We start from the raw sequence: 14,329 nt of genomic DNA on the forward strand, positions 1-14,329 counted from the left end.
TTGGCTTCAGTCCAGTCTCATGAATTTTCCTTGAACTACACACAGTCATGTACAACTTCAAGAGGAATATCTGTATCTGGAATAAGCTCAAGAAACACCCAGAAGAGGGATCTTTCACAACACTGGTTAATTCAGTGAGCGTGATTACCACAGAACCATAGGATGCCGCTGTTCCTATTGTTTCCTTCAATCACATTTTTATGTGTTTGTGCAGTGTTGGGGTGGCTTGACCCTGGCCAGCAGCCATGCTGCTGCTTGTTCACCCCCCACAGTGGGGCAGGGGAGAAAATAGGAAGAAGAAAGGGAAAAAAAAACTTACAGGGTTGAGATACAGTTTAACAGATGAAGAAAAAGAAAAATAACCCCCAAGTGAAGGAAAGAAATGCTCACCACATCCCACAGGGTGACCAATGCTACAAGCTCCAGTTTACTAATCTCCAAAAACCAGACATCCTGAAAGCAAAAAACGCACCCTTTCTTCTTCCTCTACCTGTGTTTTTATTTCTGAGCATGACAATACACAGTACAGCACATCCCACTGGCCAGTCTGGGTCTACTGTCCCAGCTGTGTCCCTACACAGCCTCTTGCCCACCCCCTTGCCTACTTGCTGGGCAGGGAGGGTGGGAGAAAGCTTTGATGTTGTGCAGGCCAGGAGCAGCCAAAACATTGCAGTGCTATCAACACTGTTTAACCCACAAATCTCAAGCACTTCTACTGTGACAAAAGTTAACTCCTAAACCCAGTTAGGAATGTGCTCACATTGGCATTGCTCAAACAGAGGCAATCAGGTTCCTCAGAGAGAGATGAGCATAAAGAATGCCCTGACTGTGCATTTTCTTATGGGTTGTGCTTGCAATAAACACAAAATTGCTCCTTTCTGTGATGTGATGAGGTATTTAAAAAGCCAGAAGGGCTAAATACACAATGACTGACTACTGCTTATAATGTAAGAATACAGAGGTACATGACAAAACTTAATGGTTTAAGGTGAAAATAATCCCAAGTACAATGCCTTTCCTACAAAGAACAGAATTGAATTTGGGAATTCATTGCCACAAGATGCCAAAAAGACTAAAAGTTCAGGTATGTCTAGATGAATCAAGGGACATCAAATACCTTGGCAGCCTCTGAACTCAATAGCTTAGAAAGTGGTAATCAGTCACTTAAATCATAATATGAAAGTGAAGGCTTAATTGGATTCGTCTTCCCTTTTTTTTCAGTAGATCACCTAAGCACCTCCCACTGGCTGCTACAGGAGAGAGACACTAGACAAACATCTTTGGAAACAAAGCTACAGGGTGAAATAACAGAGATTCTGAGGATTACAATTTGGGATTTAGGAGTCTAATGTCTCTCAGTCTGTTTCTGGGTCTTACCCTTGTTTCCTTCTCTTTTTAGTTCAGACATCAGCTGTTATATTTCTAACATCCAGCTACACATTACAGATCATTTGCTAAATTGCTTTTGACTAGATAAGTTTATCTGAACTACAGAGTAGATTTTGGTCTCAGTTCTCTCTTCAAACATTAAAGCATAATTCAGTATAAGAAAATGTGTAGGCTAGAAAGTGCTCAACACTAACTTCAACAATTGTTACTACAAACAATTTACCAGGAAAACAGTAAGCTGTTATTTAGAGTAATGAGGACTTCAATTTTCTATGGGGAAATTTTGTAGGAGGGAGAAAAGAAACCTGTTCAGCACTCAAAACACCCATAGGAGCTGGTATTAATCCCACCTCTAACAGCTTCCAAATAAACTTCACTTTATAACTAACCAGAGAAAGACAACATGTGTCTTCCCTTCCCCCAACCACCTCCACACCCCATTAGCAGCTCCTGTAACTATTTGTAACTAGCTCCTGTAACAGAAGAGGAATGAAACATGCAAGAATAACATGGATCAGCCTGAGCTCAGTTTAGTATTTATAAAGGATAACTTTTTCAGACAAAACCAGGACCTGCAGAAATATACACCAGCCTTTGGAGAAGGATGATCTATTAACTCTGTAAAAAAATATTTTTCAACTATAAATGTTCTTCCTGAAAACAGAATTAACACTACACAATAGAAAACTGAAAATTATACTGAGAAGCAAGGGACTGCAACTACTTTAGAAGTCAAATTACAATAGTCTTGATCACATAATCACAGAATGGGTAAGGCTGAAAGGGACCATGGTGGATCATCTGGTTCAACCTCTCTGCTCAAGCAGGTCCATCCTAAAGCACAAGGCACAGTGCAGACAGTTCTTGAGTACGTCCAGTGCAGGAGACTCCACAACCTCTCAGGGCAACTTGTTCCAGTGGTCAGTCATCTATACAATGAAGTTCTTCCTTATGTACCAGCAGAACTTCCTGTGCATGAACATCTCCCCACTGTCTCTTGTCCTAGTGTTTGGCACCACCAAGAAGAGCCTTGATCCATCCTCTTGACACTCTCTCTTCAGACAGTTATACACATTTATGAGGTCTCCTCTCACTTGTCTCTTCTTGACGCTGAACAGGCCCAACTCTCCCAGCCACTCTTCATAAGAGAGACGTGTCAGTCCTTTAATCATCTTCATAACCTTCCACCAGACCTGCTCCAGGAGCTTCAGGTTTAGCTTCAAAGCAAGTTCTGTAAACACAGAACTGTCAGTTTAAAACACTGTTGTTTGACAATTTCTTGCCTTCTCTCTGATTCAGTGGAAGTCGTGACCTAACCTCTTCCAAAGGCCAAGCTAGCTTTTAGAGAAAACTGAGGTCTAACATGTAAACTACACATACAATAGTATATACAGGCCTTTATACAGTGCATAAAGTCCCCAGCTGGGAGTTGGTCTGTACTCCCACACAAATGTGACGAGAGTTCTTCCAAAATCTACACATATAATTCTAAGACGATGCAAGTTTACTCTCCTCTGGCCAGAAGCAAGTCAGATCCAAAGGAAAACATTTTACTACAGCACCTGCTGAAAAGCAGCATGTGTTTAATCAGACACACCACCTCACTGTTATCATCAATGCCATTTTTAGATGAAGGACAGTTTGCATCTAACCTGACAGCTGGCTTGGTTTTCTTCCTCCTAAAAACTTAGCTTTGCAACCTACCATGTGAACATACATAACTCTTGCTGCACTGTCTGAAACTTCCAATATTTTTTTCTAGTCATTGGCTAGACTCAAATCAAGTCTATCTTCTGGAAAGTAACTAAGCGTGACTATTAGATTTCTTCTCTGCAGAAATTACATTTACTGGTTTCACTTCAACAGAACTACCTTACAGTCAATTGTTCAAAAAGCCATAAGACTTAGAGTCTACACCAATGTTAGTATTTTAAGAACAACAACAAAACTACTACTCATAGAAGTTTTTAAGCAAAATCATTATTTAACTTCCAATACGATACACACTCCTGAAGCACCTGAAGAGGAAGCCTTAGGTCGCTACAAGACTCTCAAGTGTTTTATAAGCAAAGAAGTCAGTTTACCACTACCAATCAAAATGAAGCAATACCCAAAAGGAAAAAACACTCTACGTGACCACATGCTTTTTTCATTCTTCACTTCTGGCTCTCTACATTTATTAATACCACTAATAAGTACTGAAAGCACATTCGAGAGCGGCGCGTTTCCTACTTGACCACTCCCACCAGCAAAGCCGTTCCGAGAAGCAAAGCCCGGCATGCAGGGGGGAGCCCCCGGCACCAGGGCCTTCAGGAGCGGCCTGCCATCACCGGCCGCGGTGCGCGCCGGGGCTGGGGCACGCCGAGCGCTGCGCCAGCCCCGGCCCCGCTGCTGCCAGCCCCGGGCACGCTGCCTGCCCTGCCCGCCGGAGGCAACGCGTGGCACCGGCCAGCGGCCCGACTATCCCGAACCCCGGGGCCCGGCTGCCCCGAGCCCCGCGCCCCGCCAGCAGCGCAGCGACGCCCCTGCCCCGAGGGCTGCGGGCAGAGACCTGCGCAGCGGCGGCGGGACGCCCCTCCGCGCCTGGGCAGGCCGGTCCCGGCGGTCCCACTCCCCACCGGGGTGCTGGACCGCGGCTCCGCACCGGCGTTGGCGCAGAGCAGCGCCCGCCCGGGGCCTCCCCGCGGCCCCCACGCCGCGCCCGCCCGACCCCCGCCCGCCGCGCACCTGCCTTACGGCCCGCCGGTTCCGCTGCCGCCAAGAGCCGGCGCGGCGCGACACTGCCGTACGGCGAGCGGGCGGGGCCCGTGTTCGGCGCGGCCCCCGGGGCTCCCCCGGTGCCCCCGGCGGGGCTGTCCCGGTGCCCCCGGCCTCCGCTGGCGCCTGCCCGGGTCTCCGCGCTCCGCCGAGCCGGCGCCGCGCTCAGGCCTACGTCGGCTGCAGGCCGCGCCTCCGCCGCGTTCTCGGTGCAGACAAACGCGTCCCGCCGAGGTGCCGCCGCTGCTGAGCCCGGCCGCCCGCCCCGGTTATGCCCGGCGTGGAATACGCCGTGGGGGCAGCGCCCAGCAGTATTTCACAGAATCACAGAATGAATTACGCGTATAAAGACGCAATCTGTACCGAGTTCAACGTATGACCGAACACCAACCACCGTGCAACCTAAACCATGCCGCCACGTGACGCGTCCAGTCTTGCACCTCCATGGTCGGTGCCTCTTCGCTTCCCTGAGCAGCCCATTCCAGTGTCTAATCACTGTGTCTGCGTAGAATTTTTTCCTATTGTCCAAACTAAACCTCCCCGGCACAGCTTAAGACCGTCCTCTTGTCCTGTGGCTGGTTGCATGGGAGAAGAAGCTGATCGCCACCTGGCTACCCTCTCCTTTCAGGCAGTCGTAGAGAGCAGTAAGATTCCTCCTAAGCCTCTTTTTCTCCAGGCTCAACAGCCCCAGATCTCTCAGCCTCTCCCCATAAGACTTTGTGCTCCTGTGTCAGTGCCTGGGGCTTTCCTGGATGTGGGTGTCGGTGGCCTTCAGCCTCAGTGCTCTTTAGCAGCTCATCCATCCCCTGCACAAGTTATTCTTGCCAAACGATATGTCTACCTCGGTGTGGCCTCTAGAGCTTTTCCACTTATTCACTTGTATAATTTTTGAAGCAAGCTCTTTAAATAAGTGGCCTATGTCCTCAGCTGTATATGTGTGTATATATAAATATATATATATATATATACACACACACACTCTATGTGTAATGTGATGCTTTTCAATAAAAAATTTTCAATAAAAATATTATCTGCCAGATATTCAGTGGACTAAAAATACCAGACATTGCATGGAATTAATTTTTTCAAATGCAGATGCCATAACGTAGACTTAATATGTGCCTCAGGAAAAAATTGTTCTCCTTTCCTTCAGTATGTATGAATTTTTTTGGAAGACATGACGTTTGATGTCCACATCTTAAACAATCCTTTGCTTATTCTCTTCTGTGTTATACCAGATTTTTGGCAGCATTTCAATATTCATTACTATGTAAATATACTGTTTACTGTCTTGTCCTTTATTTGACTGCTATGTATTTCTCCATCTTTTGCATGAAATCCTTCTGGCATAGCCACATGAGAAGTTCTAATTCAAATTTGAGAAAAAAGGTTTCAGTCAAGCAGGCTCAATATTGTAGAATCTGAGAAGCAAGAAACATACCTGATCTTGAGTTTGCAAAACACCCTGGAAATTTACGGGAGTTAATTCACCACTGTACTTCTCACTTCACGTGTTTGTTAACCAAGTGATATTTTATTTGGAGTCAAACCAGTGTTGTTCACCTGGAGAACAATGGGCACTCACAAGACCCAATCCCAGTTTATGGTCACTGAGTACTGCCAGCTGGTATTATTGTCCTGAATTACTGTCTGGTATTACTGACTTGAATTATTGTCTGCAAATGCATTACAATTTGTGGACTATTGAATTGATTCTTTTGGTTTCTTTTTAACAGCTAAACATTAATTCTAATATATGACCCATGAATTTTAGTTACTTGAAGAGTACTTCAGATTCAGAAAAGAAATAGATTAGTAATTAAAATAACTTTGTATTTAGACAATGGAAAACTTATTAAATCACTGTCTTACAAAAAAAAATCAAAAAATTCATTTTCTGTTGAGATTGTAAAACGAACCTGGCAGATGTCCTTGTATCAGTATTAATCTTTGCTGTGATGAGAGTATCAAGCATTCAAAACTAACTGCTCTCTGCAGATGTCACTGTAACCAACACGGGGAGAAAAATCTTAAATCAATGTTATTATGTGACAATAATGCAGGTTCCTCAGAAAACATTCCAAATCTCTATTGCCTGTGATTACAAAGTAATCATATCATGCTGCAACTGCAATGCTAGCAAAAGTCAGTGCGTTGGAGGTGCTGTTATTCAAATGAGCTGTAATTCTTTACAGTCATCTTGTTCCCATAGATTTTAATACTTCATTTAAAAGTCACCGGGAGGAGGGACTGACCTTGGCTCGATACCAGGTGCCCACTGAAGTCACTCTGTCAATCCTCTTCTTGGCTGGACAGGGCAGAGAAAATGTAACAAAAGGATTGTTGGTTGAGATAAGGACAGGGAGAGATCACTCAGCAATTACTGTCACAGGCAAATCAGACTCAACTTGGGGAAAAATAAGTTCAACTTATTACCTGTCAAAATCAGAGTAGAATAATGAGCTATAAAACCAAATCCTAAACACCTTCCCCTCATTGCTGCCTTCTTTCTGAGCTGAACTTGATTCCCTCCTCCTGTCAGTTGTGCAGGTGAACAAGGAATGTGGGCTGCAGCCAGTTCATCACACATTGTCTCTGCTGCTGCTTCCTTCTCTGGGGTTGGATTCCTCACACCCATCATCTTCTCCATCATGAGGTCCCTCCCACATGAGACAGAGCTCCATAAACTTCTACAAGGTGAGACCTTCCCAGCTTCATAGTTCTTCATTAAATGCTCCAGCATGTGTGCCTTGTACACTGCTTCAGTGTGGGACCCCCAGTGGGAGCACAAGTCCTTCCAGCAAATCTGCTCCAGTTGGGCTTCCCACAGGGTCACAGGTTCCTTTTGGACATCCAGCTGCTCTGGTGTGGGTTCCTCCTTGTGCTGCTCCACTGTGGACCTTTTTGGGTTGCAGGGGGATAGCTGGTCTCACCACAGTCTGCATCATGGGCTGCCAGGCAATCTCTGTTCTAGTGCATGGAGCACCTCCTCTCCCTCCTCCTTCACTGATGTTGGCATCTTCAGAGCTTTTCCCTTCATGTTCTCAGTCCTCTCTCCAGCTGCAGTTGCTTTTGCTCAGTTTTTTTCTGTCTTCTTAAGTCTGTTATCACAGAGGTGCTGCCATCAACACTGACAGGCTCAGCCTTGGCCAGGGGTGGGTCTGCCTTGGCTGGCACAGGATCTGTCAGACACAGGGGAAGCTTCAGGCAGCTTCTCACAGAAGCCTAACCCTGTACTCCCCCCCTCATTACCAAACTTGGGCCACACAATACAGTTGCACAGATATTGTGAGTGGTCTGTAAGTTCTTAAATCTGAATACACAGTGTATTATAAGAAGATACTGCTGAGGAAGATATGAATAAGAAAATAGGTATCTACCGCTGCATAAAAATTCATAATTCAAATTTGTTCCTTGAGACCTGAGCCTTTTATAATGTCATGCAGGCTACATGAAGGGGATGTATCATCTCCATTATTACTGGTTCTTATGCACTGCTCTCTGACTTCAATCTACTTCTCTTATCTTCTACTGGATATGAATGTACCTGGATTTAACCCCCAGCTGCTTTTCTTTAGCGCAGTGAGTTTTCAAAGCAGTCTTAAATTTTGTCCGTGGTTTTTCAAATTAATTAAGCAGTCTGATACTTCTTTGCTGGTGAATAGCTATGTAGCTAGAATGGAAAACATGTTTCTTGTTAATCTTCATTTATTATTTCTTAAGTGTATTTATAAGTTCAACAGGATTGTTTGCTTCACAGTATGGATGTAGAAATACACATTATCATAATTTGACAGAATTCTTGAGTGGTAGTGGACAAGTCTTCTTTGTTTTCTTTTTTTTGTTATTTCAGTTGCTGAGCCTAAGTTTAAACAGTTACAAGTTTCCTAGTAATCCCCACCACTACAATTTTAATTCTTTCTCATAGAATTAATAATTAATGACTTTAAATATATAGCAGTTAAATAAGGAAAACATTATAATTTTGCTCTTTTTTCTTTCAGAAAAGAAAAAAAAAGCACCTTTCATTAAGAAAAGTGATTTATTTTCTTTTTTAAATAAATACATCATAATCTAATAGAAAATGTATGCTATTATATCCAACAAGAATCCTGTACTTAGAAAACATCATAGATATTTTAAAAATATTTCCCAATATTGATTTAGAGAATAATTTTGGGAGTCTTCTTTCACCATCATGTTTCTGTACCTTGGTCATATGTTGAATCTGATTGATGCTTGCATAATTTCAAGAGAAATGCTCTATGTGTCATGTTTTGTGAATTTGCATTGACATATTTGCCAGCTCTTTATCAGAGGAAAATGAAAAAATAAAGTAAACCAAATAAAAATGTCTATTCATTTGGAACATGAAACAAGTAACATTTCTTTTTTGAAAATCACCATATGCAGCAGTTTAAAAATAGAGTAGAAATAGATAGACTAGATTAGACTAGAATAGTTTCAATTGGAAAGGAACTACGATGATCATCCAGTCCAACTGTCTGAACAATTCAGGGCTGGCCAAATTAAGTCATGTTATTAAGGGCATTGTCCAAATGCCTCTTAAACCCTGACAGGACTGGGACATTGACCACCTCTCTAGGGAGCCTGTTCCAGTGTTTGACCACCCTCACGGTAAAGAAATGCTTCCCAATGCCCAGTCTAAACCTCCCCTGGCACATCTTTGAACTCTTCCCACATATCCTGTCACTGAATCCCAGGGAAAAGATCTCAGCACTTTCCTCTCCACTTCCCCTCCTCAGTAAGCTAAAGTGGGGAGCAATGAGGTCACCCCTCAGCAGCCTCTTTGTCTCCAGTACAGGCAAACCTGACATCCTCAGCTGCTCCTCACAGGATATGACATCCAGCCCTTGCTCCAGCTTTGTTACCCACCTCTGGGCACATTCAAGGACATTGATATTCTTCTTAAATTATGAGGCCCAGAGCTGCCCACAGCACACCAGGTGAGGCTGCACCAATGCTGAATACAGTGGAACACTCACCTTTTCTGACTCTTTGTGCTGTGTTTGATGCATCCCAGGATGTGGCTTGCTGTCTTGGCTGCCAGGACACACAGCTGCCTCCTACTGGATCTGCTGCCAGCCTGCATCCCCAGGCCCTCTTCAGGGCTCCCCATCCATTCCTCTCCCAATTTACACTTCTGCAAATGGATAGAGTAAAACTTTGAAGACAATTGCAACTGATGTTTTTGGCAGACATATTATTGCCAGATTTTAGTCTTTCTGAGAGATATTAATATGTTTGAAAACTCATAACTTATCTAATGTTGATATGACACTATCTTGCCAGAGAGCTGATATGTTGGAGAATATTTTCACTAAAGAGTCATGAACTATAGAACTATTAAAAACAGTTAAACCCAGGGAGAAGGCTAGAACTGAATTCCATGTTTCATCATTTGTTAATTTATTTTAAAAATTATTTATAAACTGAGAAAAAACCATGTGTGTGTCATGAAAATGGGACCTGCTCAGAAATACAAATCCAAATATAGACAGTGTCTTATTTCTTACTTCTTTTTCATTTCTTCATTTGTGTTTTTGAAAGAATGCACATTAAATAATTCTTTTACATAGAAAATTTCAATGTGGTGCTGAAGCGAATTGAGCTGAAAAGTTAAATCATCAGGGTCAACAGGTTTCATAACCATTCAGGCTGATATTAATTGCTAATAACATGGAATCACATTTGGAACCTGGTGGGTAAACCTTACCTGTTTCTCTATACCCTGGTAGCATATTGAAAAAGCGATAGAACTGGTTCTCCCTCTCAGTTGTATTTCTGCAATGATTCACGCTCTTTGTGTTTCCTTGAACAAAGTGTTAAAGAAGAGCTGCTGCAGTGTAGGTGCACAGCAGCTGTGCTAATTGGGTAATTGGGTAATTGGGAGGGGGGTGTGGCTGACCCTCGTCCCTAATGGGCCACAGCTGTGAGAAGCAGGTGAGCAGCATTGAAGGTAATGAGACACAGAGTGCCCAGGGGCACTGACCAGCCACCAAAGGGAACAGAGGGCACACAGGTGCAATGCATGAACACTCAGGGCTATAAAAGGCTGGGCTAAAGCACAACAAGGGTGGCTGCTTGAAGCCTTCTGAAGTAGTATGGTGTTATGCTGTACGGGCAGATGCCTGAAGCATTCTGCAATGGTATGGTGTTACTGTATGGGTTGTAGCTATCTGAAATTGTGTGATGATACTCTGTGTATTGTGGCTGTCTCAACTGTGACACTGAAGGAGGCAGTTTGTCGATGAGAGTATCAATATCTTGTCTCTACATACTGGATAATGCTGAAGAAAGGCGAGCATAAGGGATTAACTCACATGGTTGGGGGGAAAATACCACAAAAAGCAATATCATTATGTGCCTGTTGTGCCTCCCTAGGCCTCTCTCCCCTTCTTCCTTATGTCAATGAAAGTTTGTACTCTCAAGCCAAGAATGCTGAGGTTTATTCTTCTGTGTTACTTATCTCAAAATATTATGCCCTCTATGTTTCCAGTGTGATACATTCCTCAAAAGTAAGGTGGTTGTGTTGTAAGTTATGCAGTCTGATGGTGGTATTTACTTAGACCTGACCAAATTCATCTAGAATCACCTCAGAATAGTGCACCTTCCCAAGGAAGTAAGAAAAGGTTTCTTTTCTAGCCAGGAACTGACTGGCACATCCCTTTCTCATTGTAACTGATGACTGATCCTCTTAAGGCAAGTCCTGAGGGATCAAATCTGGAGAAAGACAACAGTATTTTTTGCCAGACTCTGAAAGTGGGACATAATCAGAATTTGTTCTGTCAGCTACAATTGCAAATGCCATCTGAACTCTGTTTTCTGCTTACCTCTTCAAAGTACCACAGCCTCACAGCAGGATATCCCTGTGAGTTCTGCTGAAAGTGGAGCATCTTTTGCAATGCCAGGTGCTAGGCTGTTGTCTGTTCTGCTGCTATGTGTTTGCCATTCTGACTCGTATCACTGAGCATAGTGCCCTGAAAAAGAGGTTGATTAAAGGGCTTGTTTCAGAAATGAATATGTGAGAGGGATTGGTAGCTGTTAGAAAGTGGTGAGGATCTGCTGTAGCTTGAAGGTTCACTCTTTACACAAACTGCTGACTTGTGTATGTGTTTGTATAAGTAGACAGAGGGGGGAAAAAACCTCTGGATTTTGTACAAGTTTCTTTCAGATATCTAGATTATTGTAGTGTCTTTTTCTAATATATACTAGGAGGCTTCTCAGAGGCTTAAGTATCAAAAGAAATGCAGAGTGTTATTGAAAGTTCTGCTGACACAAGATGGGCTAGTGCTGTAGGGATTCATGTCACATACACTGCAGGGTAGGAGGAGATCATTCCTACCAGCCGCAAAGCAGAAGCACCAGAGGCATGATAATTTCTAGCAAGGACATTTTAAGTCCTGCTTAGTCACTAACTTGGAGAATGACTTCAGGCAAATAATTTCAAAAGATGCTAAAAAAATAGAGAATATTTCAACATATCAAATCAGACACAAATGTCAACATTGCCCTGTTTGGAAATGGATTTGTCAATGAAAAGGAAAAACAGTGAAGTTGAGAGACAGAAAACTGCTGCCTGAGGACACTAAACAACAGAGCTGTCCTAGTACAAGATGATTAATATCTTGTGCTTTGTAAATTGTTGAAGCTGGTGTGTTCATTTCTGACAAAGGATGGTTGGCAGAAAGAAATCAATAAATAGAATTTTGAATGGTAAGTCTTTTGTTATGGACACCAGAATTTTTCATGTATTTTTTCTGGGGAATTCTATTAGCCAAAAGACTTTTCAAAGTACTTCTATTAAAAAAGATGTTGAGATGTCCCTGCTGAGGTTATTTCTTTGTTCCTCATAAAGGATACATAAGGATTGTCCAAGTGTCCTTTAGTACAGATAAAAAGTATGAGTTTTGATGTGATCATTGTGTCCCTTCCCCCTTTTGAAGACTCTTCAGGGAACCAATTACTTGTATTGGAGAGGACAATTGTTGTGTGAACTGAACATTGAAACCCTTTGACAGAATGGTCCTATTTAAAATATTACCAGTTAGTTTGACTGGAGGGATGTGATTGGGTTTTTTTTGTCACGTGCTCACGTTTCTGTTAGATTATTTGGTAAAAAGCTGGTTTGCACACACAGAAGGGAGCATAGAGAGACAGTAGCTGGCAAAGTTACCAGAATTATGGACTTGGAAGTTATCTTGCCTGGACTCCTTCCAGGGCATCCCAGGTAAGTTTCAGCCAGGGTGACACCCATCAAGATGAGTCTCAGAGCACCTTGCAGATGGAGGCAGTCCCTGCATAAGGGTATGGGACATGTTATGGGGTGCATGGGAAGAAACATTTTGTCATTGCAGGAAACTTAATGGGACATTTGAGGAAGGAAAGAAGGCAGGGAAGGAAATAAATCTAGGTGATTTGGGGAGGAGCAATCACAGAGAAATAGAAGGGTAAGGGGATTGGAGGGGCCACTTGCAGGTAAACAAGATAAGTACGCTTGTCTGGCCATGCCCTATCTGCTCAGTCTGTCCTATATTCTTACCAAAATCCATTTTCCAACCCTGTTCTTAGGTATGTGTGTTTGTGTCTGTGGTGCCTGTGAATGTGTTAATAGTGAAGACCAAGCTGGATGAGCCAGCAATGGCCAGCGAGCCATTTGTGCCTCTCAGTGCGAGTCCAAGGGAGAGTTAAATATTGAGGACTGTGGGAGTCCCAACCATGTGTGTATGTGTGAGTACCGGGCTCTGTATCAGCAGCTAAAGTGGGGCTGGGGCATCAGGTGCCAGCAACTGGGGAGACTGGGACCTCAGAACAGCTTCTAGGTGTAATTCCTTAACTACAGTCTTGTATTACTCACAAGTAAACTACACATTTTTACAAGAATGCATTCCTTGAATGATGAATAAGATTTTTGAAGTAATTTGCATTGTAATGTAAGATATGGTAGTGTAATAGATAGCACACTTTTTTACTTTGAAGGTCATCACTTTCCTTTATAAGTGCCAGATCGTCAGGTGATCAGCAACTTGTCCTATTTTTTTCTGGCAGAATAGAACAAAAGCCTATTGAATATTTTGAGTTCTATTCTTTTTTTAATGAAGCAAGTAGCTACAGAAGAGCTCAGGTACCCCAGAAAGGCAAGAAGTCATCACTGCTGACAGTGTTGAAACCAGAAGACAGAGAATCCACCAGGCATTAGGGAGGTATTTGTAAGGAATGATGTACATTGAAATTAGTTACCTGACACTCACGTGGATCTATGCACTTTAGGAACCTTCCATTACCTTGTAGTGAGGAAGAAGACAAAAGGCAACGTAATCTTCTCACACTCATTCTAGTAGCCCTGAAAAGGCAGAAGATACCAGACAGAAGCACTGTTTGCATAACTAGTATGAAAGAGAAGGTTTCAGTTTGTCAAACATTTATCCTGAGATGGTTGGATAATGAATACTACAGCTTCTCACAAAAAAATAATGGTGATAAGCTCCTCCACTGGAGATTAGCTGGAGCAACTATGAGGCTGTTAACACAAAAATAAAAGAGAAAACCCTATAAGAATGCAAATGTGGTATAAACACAAACTCGGGATGTTGTGATCAAGGTCAACAGATGTGGAAAGAATATATATATCATTTGCTATATGGTGCTGCTAGAAGACAGGCAGGAGGAATTGAAAATTCTCACTGATTAGAAGAAATTTGATATAACTAGTATTGCTACAAGCTGATGAGTTGATTTGCATGATTAGAACATTAAAATCAGTGGCTATTACCTACTTAAGGAGAACAAAATAGTCAAAAGAGGTAACAGAGTACACTGAAGAAACTTTGTGGTGATAACTAGCACAGTCCAGAAGAGTGAAGAAAAATTAGTAATTGTCAGTTAATGCTGTAATCTTTAGAGACATATTTGAGGTCTCGTACAGGTCTTAAAACAGCCTCCTTTAGCCTCTTTTAAACATGATAGATGACTGCTCTCTAACACGAAAACTTGTGCTCCCAGTTGTTATTTCTCTATTTTGGTCACCATTATAGCAGATAAAGATGCTTTAGTGACTTGGCCTGAATCAAGACTAGTTGTTAGGTTTATATGCAGTCTGGCAAACAAACGAGCTAGAATTTGGGCTTGATCCTTGTGGGCCCCTTTCAATTCAGAAGCTTCT

General features: G+C 42.7%; 1 protein-coding gene across 2 annotated transcripts in view; it reads right to left on the minus strand.

Moving 5' to 3' along the window:
- The window catches only part of ASCC3 (activating signal cointegrator 1 complex subunit 3), a 253,580-nt gene extending 248,970 nt beyond the window's left edge, over positions 1 to 4,610 (minus strand). Inside the window, exon 1 of one of the 2 annotated variants that reach the window (XM_063153070.1) lies at positions 4,510 to 4,610. The gene's annotated coding sequence lies outside the window, so the exon portion shown is untranslated. Of the gene's footprint in view, positions 1 to 4,116; positions 4,159 to 4,509 lie in introns of those variants that run through there. The other variant, XM_063153072.1, reaches the window with a different exon arrangement.
- Positions 4,611 to 14,329: the final 9,719 nt, after the last annotated feature.

The sequence above is a fragment of the Melospiza melodia genome, chromosome 3 (genome assembly GCF_035770615.1).
Source record: "Melospiza melodia melodia isolate bMelMel2 chromosome 3, bMelMel2.pri, whole genome shotgun sequence".
NCBI classification, from domain to species: domain Eukaryota; kingdom Metazoa; phylum Chordata; class Aves; order Passeriformes; family Passerellidae; genus Melospiza; species Melospiza melodia.